We start from the raw sequence: 16,819 nt of genomic DNA on the forward strand, positions 1-16,819 counted from the left end.
TCACCTTGGAAAACATCATAACAATCTGTCAGAACAGGATGCCACACTCCAAGTGTGCGTTTTAGAATGACATTATGCTTTAAGTAGTTGGAAATAGCAAAAAGAAGATGGATCGGATCATAGGGTCTGTGCTTTTTCACCCTAAACTTTTCTTTTTTTCTCTAGTGAGTACATATAAAGTTATGTTTTTTATCATTTCAGTGGAATGGAAGGAAGGTTAAATATCAACTCAGACAAACAAAAATTCCACAGACAAACATAATAGGGCCCTTGCTGGTATTTTGGAAGTGTAAAACATCCATGGCCACCACTTCTGTAGCAGGGAGGTTTATGCACAAGAGTTAAGTTATTTCTTGAAGGGAAGATGTAAACAGCAAGGAGAAATGTAGTGACTGAGCATAGCAATAATACCCGCCCTAGAAGTCTCAGAGCAAAGGCTTTCCCCAAGTCAATGTGGTGTGTTAATGCACAGCAGCTTCAGCATCAAAGCTGATAATTCTAGTTGAAGCATGTTGTTACTCTTATGGAAACAAAGCTGCAATAGAATTAGTTGTAGTTATGAATGAAGTGCCTTCCTCTTGCAGGAGGCCGCCATAAACATAATGTTATTCTCACACCTGAACAGAGCTCTGTTCTGAGGATGTAAGTGGTACTGTGCTAAAAGTTATATCTCTTTCTCTGGACTTCCATTTCCCTGTAGGTGGCCATTTAATTCAGCTGTAAAGAGTACAATGAATTCCATACTGCACTGCTTGGATCCTGCAATTACAGCTACAGCAGAAATGTCACGGCCAGAGACACAGGCAAGATTATGCTGCATGAAGGCAAGAGCTGCAAATGCATTACTGTTAGCAAAGGAAGCTGACAGAGGGCCAGACGTTCTCTTAACTTGCATATCCATAAGCCTAAATGCTTACCTGAGCTGTCTGTCAAACACCAGGTGTTTTCTAGTGTGATCCATTAAGTTTTGTCTGTGCTGCACTGTATGTGAGGAAAACAGAGAAGTCAATTCTGAGATTTAAAGGCAATACCAACTGTTGTCTAGGACTTTTCTAACCAAACTTATGCTAAAATGGTGCTGAACCCTTGCCCCTCAGAGCTGCAAAAAGATGCATTCACTAAGCAGCCAGACCCGCCTTGAAACCAATTCATAAAACACGAGCTGAGTAATTCACAGGCTGCCACCGAGCTGTCAGTCAAGAGGGGCATACAATGGATATGGTTGCTTGAAATGGCATGGAAAAGGGGAAGCATATGTTTCAGTGAGACAAGACAATCAAACAAAGAAGTGGGTGGCTGGGGAGTTGCAACCTCACAGCAGCAAGGATCCAAGCCTTGCAAGCAGCCTGAGGAAAGAAGTTCAGGGGCCGTGCCCCCGTGTAATGCTTGGAAACAGCTTTGTGTTTAATAAGCTGATACCGCTTCCTGAGTAGTAAAGCCAACTCTAAGCATGGTCTGAAGTGAAGGCACAAAATGGAAGATACCAAGCAAGAAGTCTGCTTCATGCTGAATTATTAGCAAGGGTTTGTATCAAGTTATCCTATTGCTGTAGCTGCTGCATAAAGGAACAGACAACAAGGACACTCAAACCAGCAACCTGAACGTGACCTCAAAGCTTAAGAGCTGTCTTTGTGTTTCTGTACCGAGGCTGTGAGGGTGGGAAGACAATATAATTCCTCTGGTAAATGGCTATTAGATAAAGGAGAGAGAGGTATGATGGACATTGGAAATACATTGGACTTGAGTGTATTTGAGGCTCTGTGGTTTGCCAGGATATCAGTCTACACAAAAGGACAGTTATGTGCCCCATTTGTGTTAGCATCCTGGGCTAATGCAGGCCTTCAGTTAGCCTTGCAATAACATGACTTTGTGCACAGGGACAGTGTGTGGTTTTTACTGTTCTACTCAGCTGCAGTTGCCAGGCTCTCAGCATTTTTGTTTCCACCTGCACCTAGTACGGGTTTCTTTCTGGGAGCAGGCAGGGAACAGGATCCCAGCTCGTACTCCAGTGTCAGAGATAACTGAACTCAGAGTTATGATCCCTCATCGCTGATGTGTAATGCCTTGGCATTACCTAGAGAGCCCCACAACAGGGTCAGGATGGATGACTTTGAAAGAGCATTTTAGGAGCTTATATAAGGGATCAGGCACTCCAAAGAAAGTGTCTTGCATGAGATTATTATAGCAAAATTGATTTGAAGAGAAAGAAGCTGGATTTGATGACACAAGATGCCCTTTTTAATCCCTTGTTCCTATGACTAGCAGGCAACAGAGCTGGGGACTGTGCTGTGTTGCTCAGTGACATCAGAGAGGTGCTTCACTTTGTGTTTGTTTTTTGTAACACGCTCCTGACCTCTTTTGGAGTGTTTTGTGAGTTAGGAATGAAAAGCGCAATGTGAGAGAAAGGCATTAGTATTATTTGGAAGTGAACTTCATTGAAAATAGTATATAATAAATCAAACGCTTCCCTTTCTTGCTCTTCTAAAGTAGTTGTATGAGACAGTTTTCTCCTCTTCCTATAACGCAGGCTATAATAGGAGCTGAAATGTGCTGCGTGTGGACTTAACACCGAACATTTCCTTTTGCCTTTTGCTGTCAGTGTTTCCTGATGGAGCACACTAATGAGCACCCAACTTGTTAGCGATAAACAGCCTTACATTTTGTTTTACTAACACGCATCAAAGATACTATTATATTTAATCGGAGTGTTTGATATTTCTCAGGTAACAGCATGGCTGAAAAACATCCTGTGACATAAGGAAGACCTCATTCTGCAGTTCTCAGCAGCCCTGGAGTTGCAGCTGAATGCAAATAAGGGATTCTTCCATGAAAAATTTTATTGGACTTCTGGATATCATCAAGGATGAATTTCAGCCAAGACAACAGCGTTGGTTCAAAGTACTGCTCTGAGTAGTAAGTCACATTGTTCTGAATTGTGTACTTGGCAGCAAATCTTTTCAAATTGTCCCTTGGTCTAAACTGCAATAAAGTGCTAGCATAACTGCATAGCTGCTGTGTTTAGATACATTACATAGTGTTTACTCCATGTTGTGCTTTTTGAGATTCAGTTATTGTACGTATTGTATCAAAGAAAAATTAGATCCTTTAGCAGTATGACATTTCATAAAAAAAACAAGGCTTTGTTGTAGGCTAGACAAGATAAACTTGGAGAGGTGCTATTCTGCCAGATAAGATAGCAGAACAAGGAATTTGTAGCCCTTCTTAAGATCTTTCCTTTGTCTGTTGTTTGTAATGCATTGTCACAAAGGTTTCGGAGCTTAAGGCTATACAAAACACTTCTGCAAATCAATGAATATGTAAAGCTGCTAATGTGATAGTCATCGCATTAGGGTTAGACTGGCATGAAAGTCCCACTTGCAGCAACAGACTGAGCAGAAGCCACTCGTGTGGAACGCTCCCTTGGCAAGAAATTCTGTGTTCAGAGCCCTGCAAAGGAACGTGCCATGGGTTAGTCGTTGATTGCTAACACATAATGAAGAAAAAAGAAGTCAACAGATGGGGGAAGAAATGAGTCTGCAAGACGTGCATGAAAAGAGCACCCATCATCTTACTATTGAGCTGGGGGTAAGCTACAGACAAAGCTTCTGCATCCCTTGTGTGTTCTGAGTCCTTCAATAAGAGCCATGCAGAAGGGGGACGTGTGGTGTGGGCTTTACTTAAACACTGGGGGTTTTTAGGGTCAGTCCAAGCCAGAGTCAGGCAATGCTTTGCCTAACAGCACAGTGTGCTCACTGTTACACATGTTCCAAAATAGTCTGTCCCGTAGAATCACACTCTGATCTGAGCAATATGAAAATACACAATGGATGAACACGTACGCAGCACTGTTTTTCCCTGAGTTTCTTTGCACTATACAGCACAGAGGAATTCAGCCCATTGGTTTGAAGTATCTCTGCTGATCAAACGTAAGTAGAAACACTAGAGGAAAATCGCCTATTTTAATTCCAGATTTTGCTTAAAAACATTGTTTCTGAAAAGCAGGTTTGATTTCAAAGATTTACCATGATGTGATGTGGCAACCCGTATCTTTCATGAGCCCTTTGAAAAGCTGTAGCTATTGTAATGTGATTTATTCCAGGCAGAGTACATGAAAAGGCCATTTTGATGGTTTCTTCACCCTTTGGACCCTGAACAAGGACTGACTAAACAGGAAATGAGGTCAGGGTGGAAGAGGTGACAGAGAAGAAAAACTGAGCAGACAGGCTGGCAAAAGGGCCAATGTGAATGGTAGCCCTTCTGTATTTGGAGTATCTGTGATTTTGCGAAGATAGAAAACAAAGGTTTCTCTAAGTGGAAAAATGCTAAATGGAAAACCCGAGCATCCATTATGTTTGCAAAGTATTTCCAAACCTTAGTGGCTTCCTATTAGGTATGGAATATTCGATATTAATGCCGTAGCCTGTGATGAGCAGGCGCTGTGCCAACTGTTTTGCATGGGGGCTGCTGAGCAGATGAGTACTGAGCTGTATGGAACATTTCATTTGTGTAAATAAGGAGGCCGTGATCATAGCACTAAAGGTCCTGTGTTGTTGTTTTTTTTTAAAGCCTCCTGTGACATTATGCACAAAACAACCTATTTATGCAGCATGAAAATATTTATGTGCTGAGCTGCAGCTTTAGAAGGGAATTTGCAATAGATGAGAGACAGGAGAAAGGATTGTAGTGAGAGATAAGAAGAGATTAGAAAAGGCAGATCATGAAGTACATGACATCCTCCAGCAGTATGTAGAGTCATTCCCCTGCCCTTTTTTAGCGCCTGAGCTTTAAGGATGGAGTCTGGGTCATGCATATCTTTCCTATAAACTTACTTTTCTTCAAGCACTTGCTTGAAGTGCAAGGAGACCCTTTGCTGAAGGTGCTGTTGGTCTTTGTAACCCAAACATTTTGTTTCCAGCCTCGTTCATTTGTACTTATGCTGGGACTTGGGTCGTGTCCAGCATGCCTAGGGCTTGCCTTTAACTGGGTGATGCTGAAAGTTACTGAGCTCTTCCAGTACGAAAACAGGGAAAATCAGAAAGGTGAAGTGCAGCTTGCTGTGAAGGGCTTAGGTGGACACTGTGCTGTGGCTTCCTAACACAGGGTAGAGCTGATTGTGCTTGCTGTTAATGGCTTGGGACCGTGTTCCTGACTTTATACACAGGCAAATTTCCTAAGCTTTTTCCATTAGTAAAAGTTTACTTTGTTGAAGTGAGCAGTTCCTCCAAGGGGATCCAGTGACTATGCCTGCATGCCTCTGTTTTCATTAGCAGAATAGCAGTGTTTCAGCTGCGTTGCTCTTCATTGACTTTGTAGGAGCAGGCTGGGAGAAAGACGTGGCTCCAGCTGCCCTCTTATCCCTGCTTGCTTTGAAACAGAAATTGCAGAAAAGCTGTCTCTTGCACCATTAGTCCCGTAAGCAGGACCATGGCCAGCCTACTGGGAGTGTGCATAGCAGCCTGTCTGAGAGCACCGATCCATTCGGGACACTGTTGGTCCATGGACTTGGCCCTGCCACACCAGGCAGTCCTGGCGTACAGTCCCATCTGGATGCCACCTGGCACCATCTGTTTACACAAAGATTTTTAGGGCTGGGCAAAAACATTAGGAATCAGCTCTGAAGGCTTTGGCCTGGGTCTGTGTTGTTCTATGCAAGGTTACAAGTAACTTTTTTCTGCACATCCACTCCTGGTTTTCCAAGAATGCTCATCTAGATCACAATTATGGTTCTTTGTGCAACATAGGTGGCTACTTCTCTGTTCCCTCTCCACTCCCCATCTCTAGCTGTCACTGTGGTCGATGCTGAAAAGCCTTGTCCCGCTCCTGCATCTATTCTGAACATACAGGCCAGCAGCACTGGGAAGAAGGAAATGCTGCTGCTCATGTGAGTTCTCCTGAGTGTTGGCACAGCTGTGAGTTTCAGAGCAGAGTGATGTATTTCAGCTGCTGTGAAATTCCTGAATAATCAGCTCATCAAAAAATATCATGCAGAGTTCCCTTGTAGTCCTGTCCAGCTTGCCACCTCGCCTGCCAATAGCTCTGTAGGGAGACCACAGCCTGGCACAGCCCATTAACAGAGCTCTGCACACTCATGAATAGAGCTGGCTGGAAAATGCAATTTTTTTTCTCAGGGGGAAAAAAAAGTTTATCAGGACAAGAGCCTTTCTAGCTTTGTGCTTCAGGAAGAAGATTTCATCCACTGTTCTTCCAGCACCCTCCGCTGTTCTCTGTGCTTGTTCCTCCCCACCCCACTTTTTTTGGAAGGCAGCTCCAGGAAAATGAGACTTTCATTTCAAGTAAGTGGCCGTGAATCAAGTAGGGCTGCTGTTTGCCCTACTGATGAGCTCCTTTTGGCTCCAAGGTTGGGAGTCTTGCTGCAGGACATGCACTGACCTGCTGTCACCTTCTCAATGTGTTACTCCTGCATGATGTGCTTGAAGACCTGCACTTTTCACTACTACTACTCAGTCCTGAAAAGATACTGAGCAGCTTCAGAACCACCAGATATAAGGTAACAGCCCTAAGTTAAGTTTCACCAAGAGAGCTTTGTCTTAAATATTACAAGTAAAATTCCCCAGAATGGGGTGGTGAGGCACTGGGACAGGCTGTCCTGTGAGGTGGTGGAGTTACTGTCACTGGAGGTGTTCAAGAAACAAGGAAATAATATCATTAATGGGTGACGTGAATTGTTGGGGATGGGATGATGATTGGAGGGGAAGAGGTTAGAGTTGTTAAGGAAAAGACCTCCATGATTCTGTGACTCCTCTGGGGGATGTTAGGTGTTTGAAGGGTAGACCTGTCCTGGCCTCGGCTCTTCTTGGGGATATGGCCTACTGTCTGTACTCTGAGTGGGTGGTCCATACAGGGCCCTAGGGGTCCTCACCAGTGTCACTTTTAGTCACACTATGGGAGTTAGATACACACGGTGCACACACATAAAAGCATGCTTTAAACTCAAGCTTCTTACATAATTAAATATGTTGAAATGGCAAACGAGCCATTGAAAAGCAGCAGAAAGTCACGAATCACAAAATGGAAGCAGTTCCTCCTTTCTCCACTCTGGCAGCGCTGATCCCCACTGCAGAGGAGGATTTATTAAGAACAGTCAACCTTCAATTCAGGTATTCTGCCTTTTGTCCTCGTATCACAACATTAACATTATCCCCACATAATTTTGTGTATTTAATTTTACAATAGACTGTGCCAGTGAGCACTGCCTGTAAATATTTGATCACTGCCATTCCTCTAGGATTATCTTATCAAGAGTAAAGATATTAAAATAGAAATCTTGTCATGTTACTGCCTTTATACTTACAGCCTGAGAGATGATTGACAGAAAATGAACTGCCTGAACTAGCTCTAAAGTGTCTTTTCACTGAAAGCTTCAATGCCAGAGGCTATAGAAGAAAAGGTAGCAAGTCATCAGAAACTAATGCCTTGCTGTAGTTACGGAGCTTTTGTACTGAAGATTAAAAATATGAATCTACTAGGGCTATTTTTACAAGTGTAAAATGGTGGTGGTCTTTTTGTATCTTTTTGCCATCTCTAATGAGCCTTAAGAAGAGCTTTCCCTTTCCTCCCTGTACTTGAATATTCGATGCAGCCTACCCGCAGCTCTCAGACACGAGCTGATATTTTGTGAGAGTAAGCTCTTGACTTATCTAACCTGCAAAATTTATTTTACATGACAAAATGGATTGCAAGCCAGGACTGAATGTTCCTGCCTAACTTGGAATATCAAACCACAATAGCTAAAAGTCCAGTTTTGTATTTATGGCCAGTTAAGACACACCAGTAATGCAGTTGTAATGTTACAAAATTGCTCTGAAATTGTCATGTGTTTGAGGAGCACGGTGCTGCAAATTATATACATAGCCATTCCCTGAGGGCTCAGTCAGCCCGTGCTCCTGCACAAGGCAATGAGAATTCTGCTGGGTTAAGGACCCAAGCACCAATTCAGGAAAGAGCCTAAGCATGAGCAAACTTTAATCACAAGCTCTTGCTCCTTAGAAATCAATAAAGACTTCAGCAAACTTGAGCAAGGTCTTAAGTAAGTGCATGCTGTTTTTTGAGGGGGGTGCTGGTTTCACACCCCTGCCAGCACTTGCACTTGCACAGTGAAAGGGCTGACAATTCCCAGCACCAGGAATAAATCTCGCTCTGTCCTGTCGTGGTACTAGAGAGCAGGAGGGGTTGGTTGGTTCACAGATCTGTCCCACCGCAGTGGCAAACTGGAGCCACTGCCATCAAATCATTCCAGTCTCTCAAGATGGTGACAAAGTGTGAGTGTCTGATGACCACATTTGGAGGGGCTGGAGGAGGAAGTGTAGCCTTTGAGCGCTGTGCTTTGGCTAGAGCGTTGCTCCCACTTTATTTCCCCTGTAACATGAACAACTGTACAAAATGAAAATAATTGGATGCTAAGCAGCCTATTACCATGCTGATAGGAGAGGGATTTACATGGGTGACTACCATTAGTAGTAATGTGTTGTCCCCTCCATGCCTTCCCTGGGCTCTCAATGCAGAAGAAATTGTCCTTACATTTCACTCAAAGGAAAGGTCAAGAGCTGTGGTTTTGTTCAGTGCACTCGATATATTCAATTAAAATACACTGGCATGTTCATCAGCTATTAACTGTCTTTGCAATAGCTGTAATTAAACAAATGGTTAGGTGGAAAAGGAAATCCTTCAAGAGGCAAGCAGAAATTTCCCTAGTCACCATAGTGGGTTTCTTCACATACATTGACTCAGCCAATGGGACTCTTCCTTTCCTTTCCATCCAGTAAAAAGGGGTGTTTTATCTCTAACAGCCACAGTTTTGCTACAGAGAGGAGGTGAGAGTGATGGGTGGCACAGTCCCTTCCCAGCAGCAGATACACAGTGTGTCAGGCAGGAAGGCACTTGCAGGTATATCACATGAAGTTTCACTTAACATGGATAAGAGAGAGAGAGTGTATGATAGAGTTGACAGCTGAGTTTTGAGCAAACTCAGGTTTCACAGACTTGAGCAGCCAGTGACCTCCCATTCAGTGAGCAGTAGGGAGTTAAAAGCCACACTCTTTGCTTTGAAATCTTCCTTCCTTGGAAGGGACTAAAATTAAGAAAAAAACGAACTGAAGGAAGGAAAAAGTAATTACTTGAGCCAACTAGTCTAATTATATAGACAGAGTAGAGCACTCATTGGCACTCTAAACATGATGGATAGTGGGGAAATGGAGACATAGGAGAAAATAACACGGGCTGAGGAGCTAGTATTCCTTGTGCTGCAGAAGAGTAAGGAATTTATATGATGCAGACTTGGAGACGGATGGAGGCAGAAAGAAAAAACAGAGCTAGAGCATTTAAGAAACTGACAGGGAGGAGTAGTAACTGCAGCAGACCCTGGTCTGATGCCACCACTGCTTTTCACCATGGAGGCAGAGAAGGGAGGAAGGAAAAGGGAAGAAGAAAGGAAAGAAGGCATACATCCTTTTCCTTAGATTACATTTACATACATTAATTCAAAATTTACTAAGTAATATCAGCATAATACCAGTCTATACATTATGCATTCCCCTTCCTATTGCAATGTGTAAGTTAGGTGTAAGTGCTGTGAGGATTCCTGAAGGTTACTTCCCATTTCTGTGCTGCATAAAGCAGCATTCATTTAGCAGAAGCGAGTGACTAATTACTGAAGTTACCAAATTGCTTCCCTGGCCTGCTTAGTAAATGTGCTTCCCTGACTTCAGCAAAAGCAGTTTTCTTCAGTGGCTTAGTCCATCTTTGCAAAACAGGACAGCGGAAAGAGACCTTTGCCAAAAGCAGGCATTAGCATGGAATTAAGCTTGAAAATATTAATGGATAGTTAGTTATCCAGAAAATAATTATGACATGTTAAAAGTCTGGCTGTCTCACATAGACCACTGCAAGAAATAGGACCTCTTTCATTGCATAGAAACAAAAGGAGAATCCTCACAAAGTCGCTTTCCTCATCCTCTTACTCATGTGTGTTAGCAGTGAAGTTGATACCTCATTGGAAAAAGGGAAAAAAAGGTGCAGAAGGTAGAAGATAGAGCATCCATTATCCCCTATCATGGATACCTGCTGGATCAGCTGCTGTGTCGAAAAGCAGCTGCTACAGAGAGAAAGAAGCTCATTGGCACCTTGCTGCAAAGAGTGGTAGCAGTTCCAGTGGAGGTGCCCCCAGCACAACCTTCGAGGTGCAATCCTCCTGCTAAGGGTGCCTGTGGTTACCTGTGCCAGGGCTAAATCAACACCAGTGCTGCCTGAAATGTCTGGAAAATCCACTTACGCATGATCCTGGCCATGAGCAGGGTGCTGGGGGGGGGCAGATCACAGCACGAAGCTGTACGATGCACCTCGTGCCACATCTTAGAAAGCTTTGCAGAGCTACAGCAATCCTTCTGAGAGAATTAGAAGCGCCTGAGCTGATTATTCAGATAAAGGCACAATGAGATAAGCTGTGGTATCATCAGAAAGGGTGCAAAACACGGTCACACGAGGGAGAGCTGGGCAGGATGTGAACTCTATTTAAGCAGTCCCCGGGTAAACCAGCTCGCAGCCGACTGTCAGCTCCCTTCGAGCAGCGCCTTTGATTGCAGCGCTCCGTGAAGGAGCACTTGTCACTTTTTATCGAAGGAGAGGGGAAGAAAGCAAGGCAGCCCGCTGCCGGGAGAGGAGATGCCACTCACTGTTCATCACTGCTATAGACAGCTGCGCTGCCCTGGCTGCTGGTGTTCAAGGAGCAAGAAAAAGAGAACTGCACAAGACTGCAGTGAGCACAGAGTGGGGAGGGAAGGCCCCACAATCTGCTCAGATCTGGTACCAAAACATCTGAGCCATGGGATGTGGGGGCTGGAATAAAGGGCAGGTTCAGGGTGACCCAGTGCAGAGCAGAGCTGTAAGTCCTCTTATAAATAAATGTTTTGGCTCTGTTTGGCTGGGGCTGGTTGGACTTTCCAGCATTGTGAGTGTTCATGGCAAGGGAGCAAAGCCACTGCACAGCCTATCCCGCAACTCTGCCTTCCCCTGGCATCAAGATCAGAGCTGTTCAATGAAATCTGGCCTGGGGGGATGGAATTCCTCACTCACTGTATTAAAGCACTCTGATTGTATCTTTGTAAGCCAGCCCACTGAAGACAACAACACAGAGGGCACAAATGCTCAGGTAATGAGAGAGCATCTTTTCCTGCCTTTGTTTGTCAGAATCCTGCTTGGTCTAGATAACAATCAGCAAACAGAGAGCCATGCACAGAAGGCTCAGAGAAAGTCCAATTTCCCCTCAGCCACTGGTGCTTATACTAAGAGCTATTTACTCTGGCACAATAGAAGACACCAGAGATGACAGCAGTAACTGAAAAGACGGAGGCAGTGACTCTACAGACATAGAACAGACCAAATGCAAGGCAGCATTAGAGCATTCCCATAACCACAAAGCAAAGCATTTCCCACCAGAGCCAGGAAAGCTGATATTTAAGAGCTGGGTCCTGCAGACAAACCAATTTGCTTCTGTGGTCTAGTTGCTTACAGCAAAGCAGAAAATATTTATACCTAATATATTTTTTTTCCTAAATTCAGCTTAGTTTGTGCCAAATTTGTCCAAAAAACCTGTGCAGATTCCAGCAAGACTCTCCAGACGCATTTCCCCATCTCCCATCTCCTGGCCACCACAGGGCTAGGCAGGAGTAACAAATGTTGCACATATCCTACAACAGTGATGGATAAAGTCACCAAAATCACTTATCCACTTGCTTTAGCAGCATTAAAGTGAGATAAACATAATGTGCTGCCGAGGGTGACTAAGAGGAGATCAGATTTTTTGGTTGTTGCTAGTGGTCATTAAACAGCAAGATATCCTAATACACACTGCATGCACTCATGCTGTACTTCTCTATTAATATGAGCACAGGGGGTCACACAAAACTGCTTACCAGTATCACCGTGTCTCAAGGCAACACATAGCCATCCAGCTCCAAGGCAGAGACCCACTGTGCTGAGGTATCACACATCCCCTTTGGCAGCAGACAGTGCCACCTTCTAAACAGGCAATCAAAGGATGCAGGAGCAAGCAGAGGACATCCCCTGGAAGAAGCAGAAGTGAGTGACTCCATGCCCTGAATATTGAGTTATCATCTGGACCTGGCTACATTTCCCTAAGACTCACTTCTGTTCATCTCACTGGTGGATAGGTGACATATGGAAGCCTTCCTGCTCCTGGCTGCTTTGCCAGAGGTCACAACCCTTTCTTTTCCCCTGCTAAGGTGGGGGCTGGTCCTGGAAGCATCCTGGGTCCTTCCTATTTTATCTATCTGCCTTGTGACTGCATTAGCTCCCCACTGTGCTCTCACACAAAGGGTAAGGACTCTGGGAAGAAGCTGCCAGCTTCAAAACCACAGAGCATTTTCCTAAGGTAAAAACTCCACTACAGAACAGGGCTGGATTGTGCTGCAGGCACCGATCCCATCAACATCCAGCTGTCTATGGGATACTCCCAGCAGCACGGAGGGGACTCTCCCATGTCCCAGGGCGAACAGATTCATACAAAGGGCAAAATGATCACAGGGAGCAGTTCTGCAGTCTATGGGGACAGCCTGGTGCCCACCAGGGGACAGGTGGCCAGAGCCAGCCCTGCCCATGACGCAGTTGTTGGGGTGCAGGTGGGTGTGCACTGCCCACAGGCCGCATCTGTATGCAGCACCTCTGCTGTGTAAAGAAATGAAAATCCTTTTTCATTGTCTTCTGAGGGTTGAGGGTGTTTTTTTTTTTTTTTTGTCCCTTTTTGTTCCTTTTTGTTTTTAAGAGAGACTGCAGATCTTGCCTGTCCCAGGAAACACATTATAAAACTGCAATTTGCCTGTCTTGGCTCTCTCACCCCAGCATTGACCCTGAAGATGAACTCCCATGAATAAGTCTAATCCTGTTTTTCATGTTTCCCCAGGTAAATGAATATTTATGAATCTTTTCTCCAGAGCCGAAGCACGGCCCTTACAACCGGCCATGATAGTTCAATTTGTTCTCTTGCCAATTCTTCAAATTGTTTTGTTGTTGTTGTTGTTCTTTTTGAAACTAAGGGAAGAAAAAGAAAATCTCATTCCCGGTTGGTTCTTATCAAAGTGTGTGGGGCTTTATGGTTGGTTTTTGTTGTTATTGTTGGTTTGGTTGGTATTTTTAAGCTCAGCTGGTGCTTGGAGGCTTTCCAGTCAAGCCTGAATGATTAAAATGTGGTGCTACTGACTTGTTTTGTGTTTGTATTAAAAAATATATATATTAAATGCACTATTTGTGTTTTCCAAAGAGCCAGTCAGGTCCCTCTGATTGATCTCGCCATCTAAGTTTGAAATTCATGGTGTGCTCAAAACATATGCCAAAAGGAAGAGTTTGCACAGAGATTAATGGAACAGTGAAGGTTAGAGACACAGCCTCTAGGTTCAGTGCCTCCCAGCGAACTGTATTAGACTGTAATCATGACAAAGCCAGGTCTTAATATCCTACCTTCATTTAAGGGAGGAGATTTGTTCTTATGCCTACTGTTTATTTAGCTTGCCTAAATTCAGTTTGAATAGCAAAACAGCTTTCCCAGTTTAGCTGTGCTACCAAGTCAAGGTCATTCCCCTTAGAGAAAGATCAAGATCCTTTATAAAGGGGGGGAGAAGAAAGAAATGACTCCCGCAGCGACTGATCTGCTGAACATCATTAGAGAAGGGTAAGAGATAATCTAAACATGCTCTGTGCTCTATTGACTCACATGGGTGCTTTTTGAGTGTGAAACAGAAGGAAGTTATGCGATTACCTTGAGAGAAAAAACATTCCTTTAGCAGTATTTGGAAATAAAATAGGGTTGGGAAGGAGGAAGGATCCTGAAGGACTCTTACAAGCTGTGTGTTTGTGAGTCAATAAAGCAGTAAAGAAATGCAACTCTATTGATTTACATTATGTGCTACTTCCCAGGTGAGAGTTCAGCCTTTTATAATGTTTTTCATCCGATGTTTTCATATTTTCTATAGAAGTTAGATAGCACTTAATAGCATGTACTTATTTAGAAATAATAACTGTTTGTGTTTAAACTCATTATGCTAAGATGTGCCTCTTGTTCAGAGGCTCCTTGGAGAAGCATATAGAAACTACCACTGGCGAGTTTAACTTGGTTTAACTTAATCTGCAGGAGCCAGATTTTGTGTTAGAGAATCCCACAAAACTGAAACCATTGTATTGACTGCTGTGAATTTATCCCTGGGGGAGGGGATGGGAGAGAGAGGGAATGAAAAAACTATCTTAGAAATAAGAAATAAAATAATTATTATAATAAAACCCTTCTTTTTCCTGCCTCATTTGGCTGGACCATGCTCTGAGCACACTGATCCAGCTGTAGATGTCTCTGTTCATTGGAGGGTGGTTGGACTACGTGACCTTTAAAGGTACCTTCCAACTCAAACAACTACATGACTTTGTGACTCTATACCATGACTGATGACTCTGGGTGCAGCTCCCCACACCCCCTTTCCCCACCATTTAGCCAACAGCAATCAGTGAGACTGCATCGCCCTTACCTGCAGCCAGAGGAGATGCTTGAAGAGGGTGCAGTGCAAACCAGAATCCAAACCTCGATGACCCATCAAGGAACACTGACATTGCAGTCAGTCCCAGGAGAGTTCTGTCTGCTCCTCTGCCAGGCAGCTGGTGTATCTGCTGGTTATCATTGCTGTAAATCAAAGCAGAATTACCATACTTGCTCAGGTTTAGGTTTGTTTTTACATGCTGATGACACTGGATTTTATTACGCCACACTCTAACTGAGCTGGCAATTCAGCCCAATTTCCAAGACCTTGCTCACCTCTGCTCCATTGCAACAGTGTTAAACAGCAACTTTATTCAAAACAATCCCAATTGTTCCAGGAACACATCTGAATTCAGCCATATGTCTGTCAATACAGTGGGCTGTCTTTACTTCTGCCTTCCTCAGGAGACAATCACTGCCTGCTGGGACTTTATGCAGAGATTGCTACTTGCTGTGCATACACTGATGCAAAGAAAGAGCTTCGTAATTTAAATAACAGACTTGGGAACTGATGACAGACACAAACATGGTCATTCACTCAGCTGTGGAAAACTGCAACTAAGGCTCCAGCAGGAGGGTGGAAGAAACATACTGCTTCCTTTGAGGACCAGAAACACAGCCTGCTGCCAGAGCTATCTCAGGTACGATGCTACGCTTATAAAGCAGCACAGAGTGATCCCCAGAACAGAAGGGGTTACATGGTGCCCTGGCTGAGCAGAAGAGACTTGTTCCTCATGTTCATCTCACCAGGCCAAGGCTGGGCACAGCCCCAGTGCCACATGGCTGCTGTAGACATGTAAAAATTACAGCAATTCTATGGAAAACCCTTGTCAATACCTTTCCAGGTGAAATCAGCCTCTTTAATCTGCTGTGTCCCATTTGCATAGTAAGAAAGGCTTTGGTTGTTGTTTTTTTTTTTATAAGGGTGATAAATGCATTTTCCTTTTGCAGAGAAACAAAGACTCTGACAAGGCCCTTAATCACCAAATCAGTATAAACAACATTACAATACATTAGACTTGGAAATGCTAAACTGTGATTATGCAACAACTAATTAAATTAGTACTGACAGCTTTCAAAGAGTAGGAGAAAAAGGCACAATGCATCCCTCACTTTCAGGGATGGTTCTTCCTAGAAACAGCAAAGACACACAAGCTGCAAGCACTTTCCATCTGGGAACGAGTCCACCCATGAAACACCCACAGCTGAAACACAAGCCTCCACTATAACAGAGAAACCATTTTGCAAAATGGAGCTGAGCCTGATCAGCATTGAGCAGTTAGCAACAAGTTGGAGCCCTCCTTAAAGTGAAATCCAAGCTACTAGTCTTCTAACAATAACTTGAGTTTAATTGTTTGGGAAAAATGAAAGCCTTCATTTGGCTGAGGAATGGCATAAAACCTACTTGTGAACATCAGCAAGACAAACTAATTATTCATGAGTAGTATTAATACCCTTTTGAGGGTCCTTAAAATAATTCAAAGTTTCTATGCAGTGCAGGTCCCAACCTGATTCCAGTGAATCAACAGTGCACTTTACCTGCTGCCTTGGGTAAGAACCAGAGGGACCTCGTATATCCCAGCTCTGTGCAGGCCAGTAACTGTGGGAGAATGCAGCCTAGGCACTCTGACCATCACTGCACACCCATCCCAGTGAACAGCAGTGATGGTAGAAATGGAACACCTCCTGACCCCGTCCCTATGCAACACTTGTGAGCTTCTCCAGATGCTGTTTACTATTAAGGAACTTAATTTACATGTTAATAACACCAGAAAGCAGGATGTGAGGGGGAGAGACATTTGAAATTTCTACTTGAAATCTTGTCAGAATTGGGAATTCTGAACTTTTTCCAGTATGCTCAAAACAAAATCCTCCCATTAATCTTCCTGCAGGTCTAATTCTCCTCTTTGGGAGGCTCTTGCAAGTGGCTGCATTTTACTCCTGACAGCCTCAATGGTTCTGTTTTTCCTTTTTATCACTGAGGTCCCAACTGTGCCCAGAGGAGCAGAGCTCACTGCTGGGACTCTTTTGCCCTGCCAGCGTCTCTCACTTAGCCTGCATCCCTGCTTGCATTAAGATGTGCTTTCCTCCTCCTCCCTTGTACTGAGATCAGCACGCATGAACACAGCGATGGGCTCTCTGCTGACCCAGCCACTCTCTTCCCAGCATAGATTTGGGATTTTCAGCATATTCTTGTTTATCACCTTTTGCTTTCAGATACTGAACTTTGTGAACATATGGAGAGATGTGGGTGGAACGAGGCTGAGC

General features: G+C 43.9%; 2 protein-coding genes across 30 annotated transcripts in view; one reads left to right on the forward strand and one right to left on the reverse strand.

The window, feature by feature from the left end:
* Positions 1–3,006, forward strand: part of FHIT (fragile histidine triad diadenosine triphosphatase) — a 503,125-nt gene extending 500,119 nt beyond the window's left edge. For all 5 annotated transcript variants that reach the window (XM_015875327.3, XM_085516768.1, XM_015875326.3 and 2 more), the window contains one exon: positions 2,724–3,006. The gene's annotated coding sequence lies outside the window, so the exon portion shown is untranslated. The remainder of the gene's footprint in view (positions 1–2,723) is intronic.
* Positions 1–16,819, reverse strand: part of LOC107319941 (uncharacterized) — a 224,946-nt gene that overhangs the window by 13,974 nt on the left and 194,153 nt on the right. For 23 of the 25 annotated variants that reach the window (XR_014934795.1, XR_014934796.1, XR_014934798.1 and 20 more), the window contains 3 exons: positions 14,544–14,695; positions 11,928–12,078; positions 918–981 (listed from right to left, as the gene is read on the reverse strand). The gene's annotated coding sequence lies outside the window, so the exon portion shown is untranslated. The remainder of the gene's footprint in view (positions 1–917; positions 982–11,927; positions 12,079–14,543; positions 14,696–16,819) is intronic. The other 2 variants (XM_085516786.1, XM_085516787.1) reach the window with 1 other exon arrangement.

Source organism: Coturnix japonica, chromosome 15 (assembly GCF_054131305.1).
Source record: "Coturnix japonica strain WE chromosome 15, WE-NBRP24, whole genome shotgun sequence".
In the NCBI taxonomy this organism is placed as follows: domain Eukaryota; kingdom Metazoa; phylum Chordata; class Aves; order Galliformes; family Phasianidae; genus Coturnix; species Coturnix japonica.